Source organism: Pogona vitticeps, chromosome 5 (assembly GCF_051106095.1).
Source record: "Pogona vitticeps strain Pit_001003342236 chromosome 5, PviZW2.1, whole genome shotgun sequence".
Classification (NCBI taxonomy): domain Eukaryota; kingdom Metazoa; phylum Chordata; class Lepidosauria; order Squamata; family Agamidae; genus Pogona; species Pogona vitticeps.
Window position 1 is genome coordinate 39170989 of NC_135787.1, and position 17891 is coordinate 39188879.

The window sequence follows — 17891 nt, forward strand, 5'->3', positions numbered from 1 at the left end:
ACAGAGACTGACAGCCCATCCCACCACTGGGAAGAGCCGAAGCGGGACAACGACAGGATTTATCCAATCTAGGCGCGGAGGCAGGTCCGGGGAGGTTCTTCGCTGAACGCCGGTCGGCCTGACGCCGTCAGAATACGTACCTGCGGCCGTGCAATGCAGCCCCAAAGGGGTGGAAGCAGGAAGCGGGCGCCCCCTGCAGAACTGGGTGGAGGCGAGGGAGGATCGTTCAGGAAAGCGCTCGTGTTAGCCTGCGGCAGGAGGAGCCGCCGAGTCCTGGGATACCTCGGAGGCGGGCGAGTTTCATTTGGCTTAAGGCAGTGGTGTCGAACTGTGGCCCTCCAGATGTTCTTGGCCTTCAACTCCCAGAAATCCTGGCCAGCAGAGGTGGTGGTGAAGGCTTCTGGGAGTTGTAGTCCAAGAACATCTGGAGGGCCACAGTCCGACACCGCTGGCTTAAGGTTTCGTGAAGGAGGCTGATGAGTCTCAGTCCTTGTTTAATAATTTTGTTTATCTTTCATGCTCCACAAGACTCTGTCCTTTAGGAAAGGAAGAGGTGGCGGAATGCGGGTAGGAGAGCTGCTCGGAAACTTCCGTGGGTCCAAAACGGGGCAGCCCGATTGCTGACTGCGGCCGGTCAGAGGGGTCACCTAGCCTCCCTGTTACAGTTGTAGAAGGGTAGTCGTGTTAGTCTGTGCAAGAATTATTGGTAAAAGCAAAATAGGAATAAAAAGTTTTTTAAAAGCCTTACAGTATTTCTATTTTGCTTTTACCTATAATATTCCGGGTTACAGCAGTTCCACTGGCTGCTGATCCAGTTCCAGGCACAGTTCAAAATGCGGGTTGTAATTTATAAAGCCCTCCGTGGCTTGAAGTCAAGCTGACTCCAGAACCCTGTCTTCCTTTATGAGCCTGCCCAGGTGTTAAGATAACCAGGAGAGGCCTTTCTCTCAGTCAGTCCACTTTCACGGGTGTGTTTGGTGGAGATATGTTGCTGCTCCCAGACTTTGGAACTCTCTCCCACAGGATGCCAGGCTGGTCCCATCTTTGCTGTACTTCTGAAAGTAAGCAAAGACCTTTCTTTTCAGGCAAGCTTTCCCTCAGTAAATGGCTGCCTGAGTGGAGGTTTTAAATGGATTGTTGTGCCTTACTGCTTTTAATGTATTTTTGGTGTTGCTTTTGTTTTGGTTTTTTTGTGTGTGTGTGTGTGTGTGTGGCATTTGTTTGATCCTTTTTAGTATTTGTATCCTTGCTATTTTTAGCTTTAAATATTGTTGTTTAATAATGTACCGTGCCTTTAAGGAAAAAGGTGGGGTAAAAATATTGTAAATAAATAAAAATAGGCTTTTGTCCAGGGAAACTGGTTCCACCAACACCTGTTGTTCCAGAATGCTGAATGCAGTTCCTGCAAGACAGCATCATCTCTAGATTTTTGGGATCTTTTACATGTGGTCGCTTTCTTGAAGTAATAGTAAAAGACATCTCAGTGGCATCCAACATCAAATAAAGATATTTAAGTTACTTCTCTAATTTTTACAAGACTGAGATTTTGCTCAGTAAGTAAAGTGATACAGCCTAGGAACATCTTCAAATATTGTGAAGAGTGGGACATAATCTCTTAACAGAAGAAGCTACTTGGATGAGTAATGAAACTTTCAACCTAATAAAAAGTCCAGTTGCCATGACTTAACTTCCAGATAATGTCACCTGGATGACTGAGAATCTTCACAGGTATAACCAGGGCTTGAAAAATTTTAGAATGTCTCACCAGTCAGTCAAATATTTCATCAGTCAGCATGACTCATCCAGCAATTTATTTTAAAAAATTTAAACTAGGCACTTGTTCACTTTTATTTCTACGTAACAATGTGTACAAACCCAAAATAAATTGTATTACATACACAGTATTCACCTATGTCTTCTTAGTACAGTGGACCTTCAACTTACGGAATTAATCCGTACTGGAACGGTGGCCGCAGGTTGAAAAGTCCATAAGTCGAGGGTCCATTTCCCATAGGAATGCATTGAAAACCCATTAATCCGTAACAGACCGAAAATATCCCCCCCACACACACACCAAAAAAAGAAAATAAATGCAAAAAGCAGCACCTTACCGGTCCAAAAGGGGCCATCGCTGCTGCCAAAGCCCTCTGAGGGCTTCCCCGCCAGTGCCGGAAGCCTCACAGGGGTCCCCAGCTGCCGCCATCACTGCTGCCGAAGCTCTCTGAGGGCTTCCCCGCCACTGATGAGGCCCTCCGAGGGCTTCTCCACTGCCATGGGAGGCCTCTTGGAGGTTGTCCGCCGCCAGCTTTCCCATGGTACACCAGGCCTACCAGAGGAGGGCTTCTCCTGGTAGGCCTGGTCTACCAGGCTTTCCCCACTGCTGACGGAGGCCTCATGAGGGTCCCTGGCTGCCGCCGCTGCCTACCAGGGGAAGCCCTGGTACCCTGGGAAAGCTGGCAGCAGGGGGGACAGACCTCCGAGATGCCTCCCATGGCAGTGGAGAAGCCCTGGAAGGCATCCGGAGGCACGATCGGCAGCCTGCGGACCGGAAGGGGAGGTGGGGAAAGCGCCAAATTTGAATTTGGCGCTTTGCCCGCCTCCCCCTTCCGGTCCATAGGTCGATTCTCAGGCTGCAAGTCGAAGTGAAATTTTGTGGCCAGAGAAGTCTGTAAGTTGAAAAGTCCGCAAGTGGAGTTGTCTGTAAGTCAAGGGTCCACTGTAGAAAATGCACTGCTGTCAGAGGTGTTGCACTTGTATCCTTGAACATGCCTGGTAGTTTTAGCACTATAGTGCCATTTATCAGTGGCGTTAGTAGGGTTAAACTGTGGTAGTGGAGGTCCATTTTGATTCACCATCATAAGGTCACCTAAGCTTTCATTCTCTAAACATGATCTGAATTTATTTTTGATCAGATTCATCTGGCTGAAACCCCTTTCACATCTAACTGTAGAAACTGGTACAACAGAGGCAATTTTAAGGAGCTTCAGAAGAACAGGAAACCTACCCCCATGGTGGTTCACTGCTTTTCCCAGTAAATCCACCGATGACAGATCTTTTGAATTATGTCTGAATTATGTCTTCTTTGCCCTTGTGTTGCAAAAGGTCTTTTAATGAAATACATGTACGGTTAACTTCCTTTTTTACCCAAACTTTCCAAGGACATTTCTGGCTGCATGAAAGCATCAAATATTGAAATAGATGTTAATATGCCATATACAGTGGTGCCCCGCTTGACAGTTAGCCCGCTTGACGCTGAAATCGCTTAATGATGCCTTTTTTGTGATCGCTATAGCAATCGCAAAATGATGATTCAATGGGGTTTTTCCATTTGACGACGATCGGTTCCCTGCTCAGGAACCGTTTCTTCATTAGATGACGATTAGAAACAGGATGCTCATAATATAAGCCCTACCCCCAAAATAAGCCCTAGTTAATTAAAACCCCACCCTCCACCATTGTACAGCATTGTACAGCAACCAGATGACATGATTGTAAAACAAAACATCCCCTGAAATTAAGCCCTAATACGTTTTTTTGAGCAAAAATTAATATAAGACCCTGTCTTATATTGGGGGAAACACAGTAACCAGATATAAACTGCCTAATTAGTTCCTGGATATTAGGCTCTAAAATGAGATTTAAAATTTCATTTTTTCATTATGTAGAAGAATAGTACATTTCTGTCCCAGAACAATTTTTTGATTTTCACTAAATGAGATAGTGGCGTATCCCACATCCACTACCATAGCAAATTGGTATTAAGCTAAATACCATTACTCTAACATAATGGATTAGGACTGGTTGCAGCTTGCTTTATTCAAAAGATGTAAATTTGATATGTGCCCAGAACTTCCACCTCACTTGCTTTAAAGTGTGCTAATGATAATGTCATCTTAGTACTGCAAAGTGGGAAGGGATCATCCAGTCCAGCCCATGTCAATGAGACACAGTGAGGAATCGAACTCCCTACCTCTGGCTATGCAGCCAGATACTTAAACCATTTTCTGGCACAACTTAAAAGCATGACAGAAAATATATGTTCCTTGAGCCCTGTGGCGCAGTGGTTAAACCGCTGTACTGCAGCCAAAACTGTGCTCACGACCTGGGGTTCAATCCCAGGTAGCTGGCTCAAGGTTGACTTAGCCTTCTATCCTTCCGAGGTCGGTAAAATGAGTACCCAGCTTGCTGGGGAGGCAATATGTAGCCTGCATAATTAACTTGTAAACCACCCAGAGAGTGCTTGAAGCACTATGGGGCGATATATAAGCAGCACGCTTTTTGTTTTTGTCAATCAAAAAGTGCACTTTTATGTAGATCAAATAATTCACTACAAAATGCTTTCAATACTTTTAATTTAGCTGTCATGCCTTCGCTTCACTTTCTATTGTAAGATGCAGGTATACCAGGGACCAAACATCCTATGACAGCATCTTGGGGATTATTTTTTCCTCTTCAGGAAACTTAAGAGAATGAAATATTTTCGGAATTAGGAGCAGAAAGCCTTTGATTCCAGTTCGTACTGGACATTTAAGGGATATATATTCTTGCTATAAGCCATCCTCTTAGCTCAATTTTCCCCATTAGATCATCTCTGTAACAGCTGAGTGGTAAACAATTTCTGTGTATTCTTTACCTAGAAAACCCTGAAAAGAGCTGCCATATGTCACAACTGACTTGATAGCATGCTATTACCGTATTTTTCGCTCCATAAGACGCACCTCTCCATAAGACGCACCAAATTTTTAGGAGAAAACAGGAAAAAAATAATCTGTGTTCTTGTCCTAAAAATTGGTGAGCCTTATGGAGAGGTCCATCTTATGGAACACACCCTAGGACCCTTTGGAGGCTCACCCTGCCCCCCGGGGGTCAGAGGGAGCAAAATCGCCACCTTCTGGGACTCTTGAGTCTTGGGAAGCGTCAAAAGAGTCCCAGAAACTGGCGATTTCCCCCCCTCTGGCCTAGCGGGGGGCAGGGTGAGCCTCCAAAGTGTCCTAGGGTATGTTCCAGGACCCTATAAAGACTCACCCTGCCCCCCACAGGGCCAGGGGGGGTGAAATCGCCAGTTTCTGGGAGTCTTTTGAGGCTTGGGAAACCTCAAAAGACTCCCAGAAGCTGGCGATTTCACCCCCCCTGGCCCCGTGCGGGGGTGGGAGGAGCGTCGCAAGGGTCCGAGTGAGCCTTCCAGGACCCTTGCGACGCTCCCCCCACCTGGAAGCTGACAATTTCGCCCGCGCTGGCCTCGTGAGGGTTGGGGGGAGCGTCGCAAGGGTCCTGGAAGGCTCACCCGGACCCTTGCGACGCTCCCTCCATGGGGCCAGCAGGGACGAAATTGCTGTCTTCGCTCTATAAAATGCACGGACTTCCCCCCCACACATTTGGGGGGGGGAAGTGCATCTTATGGAGCAAAAAATACGGTATTTATTACTATAAATTACTGACCTTCAGAAAGTCATATTGTTAACAGATAATTCATTTCATAGGGTTGCAATTCTGTATATCCATTTGCTTAGGAAGAAGTATCACTGAACATGAACATAAGGATAAGACTGTACTGTAGGGCTACAGCAAAATATCAATGCTAGTAGTCTCAAAGGGTTATGCAGCCCCACAAATACAAACTCAATTACAACAGAATAGGATTATAAACTATGGGTAGAACTGGCAGTTCCTACCTTTGTCCTCCTATCAAGCCCCAGCCACTCTCCTCACTATAGCCCCATTTCTACCCCCTTCTCAGTGTCACCCACTCAGCAGACCAACATGGAGTAGGGCAAATTCAAGCAGGTGATAAGGTTTCAACTAGAGGTGGGGGTATTCGTATTCGAATATGAATATCCCCCCAAAGGTGCAGATAATGAGGGTCCGTCCCCCTGCAGCCAGACTGACCACTCACAATTTCGCCACTGCTGCAAGCTCTGTGGCGCCTTCCTATCACTCCATTGCTCGTGATGGATTAGCCACTCCTCGCAGAAGGCGGGATGACAAGCCTCTCTGCCAGGTCAAAGAGTGGCTAAGCCATCACGAGCTCTGGAGCGACAGGAAGGTTGTTCGAAGTCTACATCTCTAGTTTCAACCATCACTCCATGTGATTCCACTGAATAAGGGACATTAAATCTGAACTCGCTACTATTTATATGCAATGAACTCTTCCAAGAAACTCCTCATAATGAAAACAAAGCTCATCACAGTATGTTTTAGAGGGAAAAATACCTTACAGATAAAGTATTGAGTAATGCAGAGTAATATGTTGAGACAAATAGGAACCTGGGATTTCTACCTTAATACTGAGGTATATTAATATTAATAATATATATCTCTTGATATTAATAAAATATGTAAAATAGCAACACATTTTCTCATAGGGGTTCCTATAACTATGGGTACAGTGAAAAAAGCATCACAGCTAATCAAGATAACTAATAAATAGCCAAAAAGTAAGAATGCAGGTAAAACAAAATCAGGAGGAATACAAATACAGTACTGAGAAAAACATTGTAAGTGAATGCAGTGGAGCTTACTTCTATAAAGAGATTACACATTAATTTTCTGTGCAAAATAGGAAGAATAGGAAATTTTCAGATACGTATTTTTCTCCCAGAAACAATCATAAGAAATATGAACATTCCAAGCAACTTTCATAACTCTTTTTTATTTAAGGAAAAATTAATAACAATGAGGACTGGATCAAGGAACCAGTGGAGTATCTTTCAGCATTTGACTGCAGAGTATGCATTAACTATAGGGAATGTGTCTTCACCCTGCAAAAATTTGAAGATCAAAATGTAGTTTAAACTATACAAGAGTGACAATTAGAAAGCCTTCCACAATTTATATTCAAAGTTACATCTATTCCCCACCCCCCAGGTTGGGTAACATGACAATTTTAAAGAAAATAATGAAAATTACACTCTTGAGAACTCTTTCAACATTCAGTCCTTTTTCCTAACACAAGATATTGACAAAAGATTGATTACCTTATTTTGGTAGGCCATTTTGGATCCTGCAAAGGAGAAACATGGACTATAAATTAAATATATATATTCATAGCTGTGATTGCTAATAATATACATAGGACTTCTAACTAACCAATGTTTGAATTTGTATATGCTCAGAATTTGATAAAGTAGACTATAATGATTTCAGTCTAGGTATACCAAGAAATAGACTTTCTGAACTTGACTGAGTAAATTTCTAATGCATTTTACTAAATCTGCAGAGTGGTTCTAGTTGCATTGTTTGTTTACACAAGTTTAGTAACATTTTCAATCTTCAATATATAGGTCCTTCTAATCTAAAAATTCTCAAATTCTGGATTTTTTCTTTCTGAAATCTAATGAAATCAAAATATTTTAAGGCAGATATTCAGTTACAACATCTGTATCACTTTTTCAAGAATAGGCCCCTGCATCTTTGTTATAAGACAGCAATCATTGTTGTGACAGACTGGTGTTTCCACAACATAAGCAAGATAACAGAGGAACAGTTTGCTTATGTGGCATTTAAATATCTCATCTAATAATCCTCCTAGGACACAAAAATGTAATTAAATGAGAATTCTTCCAGACTTTTTTTAAAGTTATGAAACTCTGATACTGGAATATTTAAAATTGAATGTAAAATCCAACAGATAGGCAGATTCCATATTTTCTCTCTCTCACCATCTGTCTTTGCTACTGTGTTTGGAAGAACAGCCTCTATTTTTATCATGTTCTGAAGACAAACACTGAACTAACACTGGTGTAGTAAAAATCATCTACTTACATGGAGGAGGCCAGGGTTTTGGTTTCCATTCAGATAGACCTACTCGTTCAAAATATGCTGCTCGTTCAATGTCCCTAGCATTAGCCTGTATGATGAAGTAGTAGGCCTAAAAAATAAACAACATAAAAGCACTCTGCTCCATTTACTAAGTATAACACACTGAGTTTTTTGTATCTTGTTTCTAGTATGATCTAACAGATAAAAACATTGTGGTACCACTGTTAAAAATGTTTGTAGTACATCTCTCAGTATTTACATAGCTCATGCTGTGACAATACTTAAACTATGAGGCCAGTATCCTGTTAGAATTTCCACACACGCAACTAACATTGCACAAATAGTTGCTTTACTTAACAAGGTGCCTGTTGAGTATCTAACACCACACTAAACAGTACAACCACTTGTGCAACGTTAGTTGGCATGTGGAAATCCCCAATAGGATGCTGACCCTAGTATTACTTCCTTAGTACAATAATTTAAAGACCAATAAAAATGTTAAACCACCACTGCTATTCAAACAACTAATTTTCCCTGGAGCTACTGGAGCTCATTTCAAGGTGACCATTCTCAATAAAACCAAGCACTCATTAGTTCATGAAGATTAATCTAAAAAACAACGAAATGTTTGATCAATGTTTTTCCTAATTCATCAATCCTCTAGGTATGCAGTGGTGCCTTGCAAGATGATTGCCTTGCAAAACTATTTTTTTTGCGATCGCTGTTGCGTTCCGCAAGACAATGTTTTCTATGGACGATTTTCGCAAGACGATTTTTCCACTGGAACGCATTAAATAGATTTCAATGCATTCCAATGGGGAACCGCGTTTCGCAAGACAATGTTTTCGCAAGACAGCGTTTTTCGCAGAATGAATTAACATCGTCTTGTGAGGCACCACTGTAGTTGGAAGTGATGAAGAGTTTTGTATGGCAAATGTATGTATCAGGATACCCTGTGTGATATAGTGATGGATTAGGACTCTGGAGGTGTGGTTTGAATCCTTGCTGAGCCTCAAAAGAGCCTAGAGTGGTCGAATCTGTCCAGATAGGCGGGATAGAAATGAAATAAATAAATAAATAAATATTGGCGATGTGGGATTGGTAAAAGGACTCCTTAGATATCTCATGTACCTCATGGGAAGAAAGACCAAAACATGTGGAGATTTAACCATCTCAAAAGCAGCTAAATGCTTTATCAACAAACCTGTGGAGATTTAACACAACATCAGTTTTGTACACCCAGAAAAATAGAAATATTTAACAGTCTTACAACTCAGAAAAATACTCTGGTTCTTACTAAACCACATTTCCCTTGAAGCAGACAATGCTTGGCATCTTTGGAAAACATAAGCAGTTTAGAAAACCAAAACTTAAAATCCAGTAGAGAATAAGAACGTATGTCCAAATCACTTCTGAACAACCTGCTTTAATATGCCAATACATATACGTTTAGGATATGTCTATTAATTGATACTTTTCTTCAAGAAAGCCTTCTCTTTCTTCTTCCAGATTCTCGAACCCCTTCCAACTGGAGACCAGGCTGCCCCCATTTTTGTTGTCCATTCACAAGCAGTCAAAGACCTTATTCTTTAGACAGGCTTTCCCTTAGTGACTGGCTATCTGACTGTTTTTTTTAATTGATTGTTGTTGCATTCAATGCGTTTTTGATGTTGATTTTGTTTATGGTTTTAATGTGGTGTTCATTTTCCTTTATAAAATGTGTATACTTACTGTTTTTAGCTTTTAAATACAGTGGCATCTCGACTTACGAATGTCCCAACTTATGAACATCTCCGTCCGCAACATGTTGCTTTGACTTGCGAACGGAGCTTCCACTTACGAACAGAAACAGGCAGAGAAAAAAAGTGGGCAATTCAATTTTCTAACTGTAGGTGGTGCCAAGGCTGCTTCTTTGTGCTGTAGCTCTTTCAGCAGTTATAGGCTGTATTGCAGTTGGAGGCTTGGGAGAGCCTCCTACTTTGGAGTGAGCCTGTGTGTGTGTGTGTGTGTGTGTGTGTGTGTGTGTGTGTGTGTGTGTGTGTGTGTGTGTGTGTGTGTGTGTGTGTGTGTGTGTGTGTGTGTCTGTGTCTGTGTCTGTGTCTGTGTCTGTGTCTGTGTCTGTGTCTGTGTCTGTCTGTCTGTCTGTCTGTCTGTCTGTCTGCACGGAGGTAAGCTGCTGTTTTCTCCTTTTAAAAAACTGTTCTGGGTGGGGTTTGGCGGCTCTGCTTCGGAGTGTGTGTGTGTGTGTCTGCAGGGAGGGCTTGTTTCTGTGCTCTGTTTCGGAGCGAGCATGTGTGTGTGTTTTTACGTGTGTGTGTGTGTCTGTCTGTATTTTTGGAGTTTTTCCCCCTTCTTAAACCTCAGCAACGGAAGTGGCTCTAGTGTCCGTTTGTTTTTTGAGGATTTTTCTTAAAGCCTCAGCAACGGAGCACCTTCCGACTGGGCTTGTTGTGCTTTTTATTTATTTTTGTTATTTTTTTCCTCCGGAGTGAGGGAAGCTCCAGAGGAGCAGGACGAGGCGGGTGGGCAGGCAGGCCAACGCTTCCCAGCCCTGTTCACTTCGGCCAGCCTTTGAGGCTCCCTTTCCCTCCTGGGTTTTGTTTTTGGCAGACCCAGCACGTTCCTATGGGGCTTGCAGTGGTTTTTTTTTGGGGGGGGGTTGAGGGAGGAACCACCAGTGTGCCGTCCTCCACGACGCAGACCATTGAGGAGGACCATGGCTGCATAGAAGGGGTGCTAGCGGAAATAGAGTGGGAGGAGGGGGGATGGAAGGAAGCGTTGGAGGTCTGTTTGGCTGATGACAAGGGGGAGGAGCTGGATTTAATTGTTTGGGAGGAGGAGATAAAAGGGGGAGAAAGCACGCGCAGTTAGAGAATAGTAACGGACGATCCAAGACAGGAGAGATCAGGCAGTACAAACGGAGAAGGAGTTAGAGCAGGAGGATGTGTTAGGGTTGATTAAAGAGTTTCCGAACTTACGAACAGGTGGAAGCTTACTACCTGACCCGCCGGCACCAAAGCTGGGAGTGAGTACCTTGAACCTTTGGAATGGACAGTAGTCGTATATCCGCACAACCAGCGTGGGGAGAGGAAGGTAATTCATCCCAGTTCCTCTTTCCACCAGCAGCCATGCGAGGGGGACTGGGCGAGACACCCTGCTGTGACACGATCTGCGCAGTGCGGAGCACTCCTTTGAGGCCCATGACAGATCAGGAGCACTTTGGACCAGCCCCGATATGAGGAGTGACCTAGCAACTCCTGATGTGAAGGTCTGCAGTTACAAGCTTTTACCTGAGTTGAGTTTGATAGACCCATTTGATGGTATCGAATTAGATGTGTTAAAGAATAAAGGAGACACTGTTAAAGTTTTAAACTCGCCTCCGACTCTCATTCCCGCGCAAACTTTGGGATTGCCCGTGGCAGGAGAAGAACCTGATCGGGGGGGGGGGGTATTTTTTTTCTTCGTCTGGAACGGATTAATCAGTTTTCAAAGCATTCCTATGGGAAATGGTGCTTCAACTTACAAATGTTTCGCATTGCATACACTGCTCCAATACGGATTAAGTTCGTAAGTCGAGGCACCACTGTATTGTCTTTTACTGATGCAAGCTGCCTTGAGTCCTTTAAGGAGCAAGGCAGGGTAGTTTAAAAAACAACAACAAATAGCTTATGCTGAAATTGTCCAATTCTGTTCAATTCAGTGGAATTTCCTTCTCAGGAAACATGCATAAAACTGGGCCTGAAACCCATTATTAGGGGAGTTGTTGAGGCAATCATACCACTTCCTCAGTTGGATGCTGAAATACAAATAGCCTTTCACATTATTGCACTGCAATGATCAACACAAAGAAATCACACATCCTGCTTTATTTTCAGAAAATGGCATGGTCTGGATTCTTTTTAAAAAGGAGGCGGTTGAATCTAGCATAGGTCCCAACAAGAGAATGCCCAGGGAAATCTCAATGGGACTCAAGTCAGCTATGATTCACAAGTGGCATTTGTTTCAACTGGTCCACCCTAAGATAGACTAACATTACACTTAGCTTGTTATGTGAAACAAAGTATAATCAGAGCAATCACCGTAACACAGACAAAGCCCACCACTGCACAAAAAAAATCCAATTTAAAGAGCTATTTGGTTCCATTATCATTTTTTATCCTCTAAATCTAATTCAAAGCTTTAGACAACATAAGCATAAGTCAATAAAATAGACACTCACCCCATAAATAAGAGTAGAACCAAAAGCTATAGACAATGCATAACAAACAAATGCTGTTCTGGGGGCCAGGACAATTTCTCTTTCTGCCTTGTTGCGAAAAGAAACTGAAAAACAAAAAGGATCTAAATTACTAAGAAAGAAAAGATTGAAATGCTACAATTAAGATAATGTAAATACCCTTTAAAATGGTTCTGAGCTAAATGCAATGGTAATTCCATCTCAAGTCAGTGCACTGAAATTAACGGGTCTGCTCTAGGCAGATAACCTGTTGAAGCCCCACTCATTTCAATGGGTCTACTCTAGGTAACAGTATCATTACATTTAAGCTTGAATAAACAACAAATTTAATAATATACAAGACTGCGATGAATGGCATAAAACAGTCATTATTTTTGTTGTTGTTGTTCAAAAACACCAGGCACAGTCAATCAAAATTACAGAAACAATGACTGATATTATATAATACAAGTTTTAACCAAAAGCCTAAGTTCAGTATATGTTAAATAGTGGCACAGTATGTATGCTGTTCCTAATACTGCATTTTTTGTAGTTCTCATGGTGTTGAGATCTGCAACTGCTTATAATATTGTGTGAAATTTCTTGATATTGTTCCCAAAGCCCCGATGACAATGGGGACCACTGAAATGTATTTCATCCACAAGCAAGATGTTTCGATTGCCAGGTCTTTGTACTTTTAGTTTTTTCAATTCTTTATCTTCAACTCTGGCATCCCCTGGAATTGCAATGTGAATGATTCAGACATTTCTTTGTTCTATTACTACTATGTCTGGTGTGTTATGTTCAAGGTCTCTATCAGTTTGGATCTGGAAACCCCACAGGATCTTGACATTGTCATTTTCTGACATCTTCTCTACCTGATGTTCCCATGGGTTTTTGGAGGCTAGCAAGTTATATTTTTTGAATAATTATGTGCACTAATTTTGCCACTTCATCATGTCTGAATATTTTGACTAATCCCAAATTTCTTTGGCAGGTGTTAATCCAATTGTGTGGCAACCAGTCAAATGCCTTTTTATAGTTATCCAGGCCATGTTAAGATCTGTATTTTTTTTCTTTTTGCATTCTTTAGTATCTTATCAATAAGCAGCTGATCTTTCATGCCTTTTGACATTCTGTTCAGTTGGATATAGGGAATTTTCAATTAAATAATTATATACTGATATTGCTAGTATTCCTGTGAGGAGCTTGAACATTGTTGGAAGGCATGTAACAGTGGACCCTCGGCTTATGGAATTAATCCGTATTGGAATGGTTGCCGCAGGTCAAAAAGTCAAAAAGTCCGTAGGTAGAGGGTTCATTTCCCATAGGAATGCATTGAAAACCATTTAATCCGTTCCAGCATTTAATCCATGATGGTTTTTGGCTTCTCGGGCTTCCAAACCCCCTCCGCTGCCCTCTGTCTCCTGTCCCCGTTGCCCTCTGCCTCCTGTCCCCACAGGGCACTAATAACACAATGTCTGTGTGAACCACATCTAAAATGTCTTGGAGACATATCTTCCTTGGTCAACATGGAACAAAAAAAATTTATTGATGTCTTTCTCCTCCCATACATCTGAAGACCTACCTCAATGGATCAAAAAGCATAAAGAAGTTGCAGAAGATATTACACCATCAGGGCATGTGACTTCTGCCCTCAGTGTCCAATATCAGAAATAAAATGTGTACACTTTGTTTTTTCTGGAGGCAGACAGCTTCTCAAGACAAGCTGATATCACATGGAACATTCTGAGACAGATTCCATTCCATGTGATCAGAATCCTGGTAGGTGAGCCAATCAACTCTAAGGTCCCTTCAAAATATTCTACATCTACAGAAGAACATGAGATTCTATCCATCTTAGCAGTAGCATAGCTTTCTGCATTAGTCAATGTGACTTCATCCCTCCCTGGTGATTTACATGAATCTCTCCTGTTACAATATCAGCAAGTAAGAGAACCAACTTTTTCCACAGGAAGCATTATAATGCTTAGGATAGATTGTTTTCAGCCACAATTTATGCTGTGAATTGCTTCATCTGTGGCCCACCAGCCCTGAGCAATACCAGAATCTACATAAGCTTCTCAAACCCTTAAACTGTCATTATGTTATTTAGATCCTTGATGTCTGATAGAAGCACCTCCCTTGTGTCATATCCAGGAACAGATACTACTATAATATTGTATGGCATGAGGGAGTTGCAGGAATATTTCTGACTGGGATGCCATTTTCTTTTAATATGGCAGGAGCACACACTAAAGCGAATGTCCATGAAATTTTTACCCAGAATGTCCTATCTACCATGTTTCCCCGAAAATAAGACAGGGTCTTATATTAATTTTTGCTCCCAAAAACATAGCAGGGCTTATTTGCAGGGGATGTTTTATTTTTTTCAACAATCTATATTTATTCAAATACAGTCACATAATCTTCCGGTTGCTGCACAATGGTGGAAGGCAGGGTTTCACTTAACTGTGGTTTATTTTTGGGGTAGGGCTTATATTACGAGCATCCTGAAAAATTATACTAGGGCTTATTTTCAGATTAGGTCTTATTTTTGGGGAAACAGGGTATGGTTGCCACTATGTGATGTCTCTAGAAGTATTCGCCTGTGGCTGTAGAGTTTGTTAGATTAAAGTACTGTACATACAGTATTTTTTTCTGTCCTGATAAAGCAATATTTTGTCCTATGATGAACTATGATTACAGAATAGTTAGTTGGTCATCCCTATCCCCTTACACCTCAGCACTGAATCTGATTAACAAATAAGCCAAGTACCCTATCTACTGAGTTTAGCTACCAGTGTTGCCAATGCTTTATGAACACACTAGATCAGTGATGGCGAACCTTTTTGAGCCCAAGTGCCCAAACTGCATGGATCATCGAGTCCAGCTCCTGTCCAGGAGTCCTGGGGGGGGGGGGAATCAACCCCCTAACCTTTGACTCTATAGCCAGATGCCTCAACCCCCAAGTTACCCAATCAGCAGGCAACCTCCAGTCCAGCGCGTCCTCCAGAGGGCAGCCAAGGGCAGCCTTTTTCCTCCCTCTCCAAATACAGGCAGGGCCCTTGCCTGGGCTTCCTGCACTGCGCTCCACCCTGCTCACTCGGTCTCCTGCGGTGTCGGAGCCACAGTCAATGGGCAGCTGCAATGTGCGCCGAGAGGTGGTGGGGCGCGGCTCCTCCTTCACCTCCACCTTGTCCTGCTGCTGCTGCCGCCACCTGATCACCACCACCAGCACCACTTGCAGGCTCCATTCAGGCAGGGGACGAGGCTACAGCACGAGCTTGAGCTGAGTGAGCCCCAGCAGTGAGCAGTGCCTTGCCCTGCACTGGGCTGGCATGGGCGGTGGCATTGGCATGGCTTGTGTGCCCACAGAGAGGGCTCTGCATGCCAGGTGCGCCATCGCTGCCCTAGATGTAGGTGAGAATCAAATCAGAGTAACTGTACTGAAAGTGGCAGATACTACCACTAAAGAAGATTAGTTATAAAGAGATATGCTTCTGAGATGTCTAAAGATGGAAGTGAGTCCTCATCTGAAGCACCTCCAAAACGAGCCAAACAGCCTCAATCTGAAATGCTTTATCCTGTTTATATCAAGTTTTACCAATAGTCCCCTTTCCTCTTTGGCACAAGGAAGAATATTCAGTAGTACCCTGAGCACTTTTTTGATGATGGCACTGCTTCCATCAAGCAGATGTCATACTGCTTGAAAAATAAGGTTTTGTTTCTTTTGTTTTCTGAACCTTAGAGATGGAACAATTATGAGGTTTTTGTACAACTTCTATCTTGTATCCCTCCCTGTTCTACGGTATGCCATGGCTGACTGTTGCCAAACATGTACTGCTGAAGACAGCCTCCATGTTCCTGATGTCATACCAGCTGTGGCTTGTGCTGAGTCTTGGGGGGTTGGAGGCATTTTGAAAATTTCAGTAATCAGTGTTGGTATTTTCTCACACCACTATGACTAGGAACCACTATGGTCTCTGGACATATTAGTGGAAATATAAAAGTGAACAGAAGAAGAATCAACCTTGAAAGAGCCCTTTTCCTTTTAAGTCCCATTACATGTAGCACCTTCTTTTTGTGTATGACCTCCAGGAAGACGGGCTCAAAGGATTTCCTAAATTATTTTGTTTCTCTAAGAGGGACAAAGATCAGGTTATTTTTGTTTTAAAGTCAGTTTTTCAGTGTTTCAGCTGAATTGGCTATGTTTAGGCACTGCTGGTACCTGAGCTCTACTGATTAACTGGAGAGAATCCAAACTTGCACTTGCTGCAGAAGCAGAGGCCTTAGTCTGTGAATGCCTCGTTTCAATTTAGTGTTACTTGTTGGAATTTTCACAAACAGATCGTTAGACCAGAAGCATGTGGCTTCAAGCCACAATCAGTACTGTAGTGGGGGCCCTAATTGTTCATGTTGTACTAATATACTTTTGAAAGAACTGATCATGCTCTTTTATTCCTTATTTTTAAAGGAATCCCCATCTTTAGCATATAAACAAGAAACCAAAACAGAAATCGCAGTGTGCTGGAGCACTATAATCTGCTTAGGAACTTGGGGGGAAACTAAAATGTCTTGATTAGTAAAAGCTTAGACTAGTCAGCTCCTCATTTATTCCATTCATCTCTTATAGTAGATATGGAACTGGGAAAACCAAGGTCTGATATGGCTTGCGTTCCTTTTTAAAAACTTCTCAAGTGCCCTCAGGCAACTTAGGATCCATTGGTTGACCCATTATATTAGAATTTTCTAGGGGGAGTCCAAAGGAGCTTGCTCATGATTAAGCGGGCAGGGCACTGCAGAAACCAATGTGCCTCTGCAAGAGGAAGTGAGAGAAAACAAGTATTTTTATATCCCTCCCTTCCTTGCACTGTAAAAACCTTTTCCATGTAGCCCCCCACCCACCCAAAAAATATATGTCCGGAGAACGGTTTTGACACCATAGGGATCCCAAGGGCAGGAACAACGTACCAGGACTATTGGCGTAGGATCTAGCCCCAAGTTCCAGCAGCTCTTGGGGGTAAAGTAGTGTACTGTATAGTGCTTCGTATGATGTCAGACAGCGACTCCCAGCCTTCCCCATCAGAGACTAGGCGGGCTACAGACGACGGCCAGGGCATTCCAACAACAGACGCCGAGGCTGCCCCGGGCGCCCCGACCAACACCGGCCTTCCGCCGCGTTGCCTCAGCGTCGTGACATTCGCGCCCGCTCTCTTCGACTGCGCGGGCGGCTCAGAAACGCCCGCGCCAGCCTCCGCCTCACCTCTGCGCGCCCTTCCTCTCCTCCTTTACATAGTAGTGGGCCGGCTGCGACCTTCGCGCGGCCGCGGCCCTTTCCGCTCGAGGCGGGCTCGTTCCCTTCCCCGACTCACCTTTCCCACGGAGCGGAGCCGCCTGCCCGAGGCGAGCGGCCAAGAACGGCCGAACTGCCCTCAGGAGATTCATGGCGGCGCTAAGATAACCGCCGCAAAGGGACGGCTGCGGCGCCTCTCGTCCTTGTGACGACAGGTTGACGTTGAAGAGAAGGGCATCTCTTCCCACCAGTAGGAAAAGCCGAGGCGGGACAAAAGGAAAACTATCCAATCCAAGCCGGCTGGAAGGTTACGGCTCATAGCCGCCCGATGCTATGACCTTTTTGTCCAGGGCTGGGTTGGAGTCGGGGGTCTTGCACCAGTTGCACCGGCCGCTGTTGGGAAGCCTGCGGGTGACCCTCCCGCGGGGAGTAAAACAAGGCAGAAAAAAAAAGACGGGCAGACTTAATTATTGGGTGCATTAAAATGAGGAATTTTCAGGGGGATACCATATCAACGCTTTAGCAACAGTGAAGTTAATGGTATTGATTGCCAATTGAACTCCAAGCTGTCTTCCAATAATTTCCATCACAAGACGGATAGCTTGCAACAATTTCCTGCTC

The 17891-nt window shown here is 43.4% G+C and overlaps 1 long non-coding RNA gene across 1 annotated transcript; it reads right to left on the reverse strand.

Annotated features, from left to right (window-relative positions):
• Window positions 1-6630: 6630 nt before the first annotated feature.
• Window positions 6631-17511, reverse strand: LOC140707588 (uncharacterized). Its single transcript, XR_013545851.1, has 5 exons — window positions 17350-17511; window positions 11978-12081; window positions 7762-7867; window positions 6975-7000; window positions 6631-6758 (listed from the first exon to the last, which is right to left on the reverse strand). It is a non-coding gene; the product is annotated as an uncharacterized LOC140707588 (long non-coding RNA).
• Window positions 17512-17891: the final 380 nt, after the last annotated feature.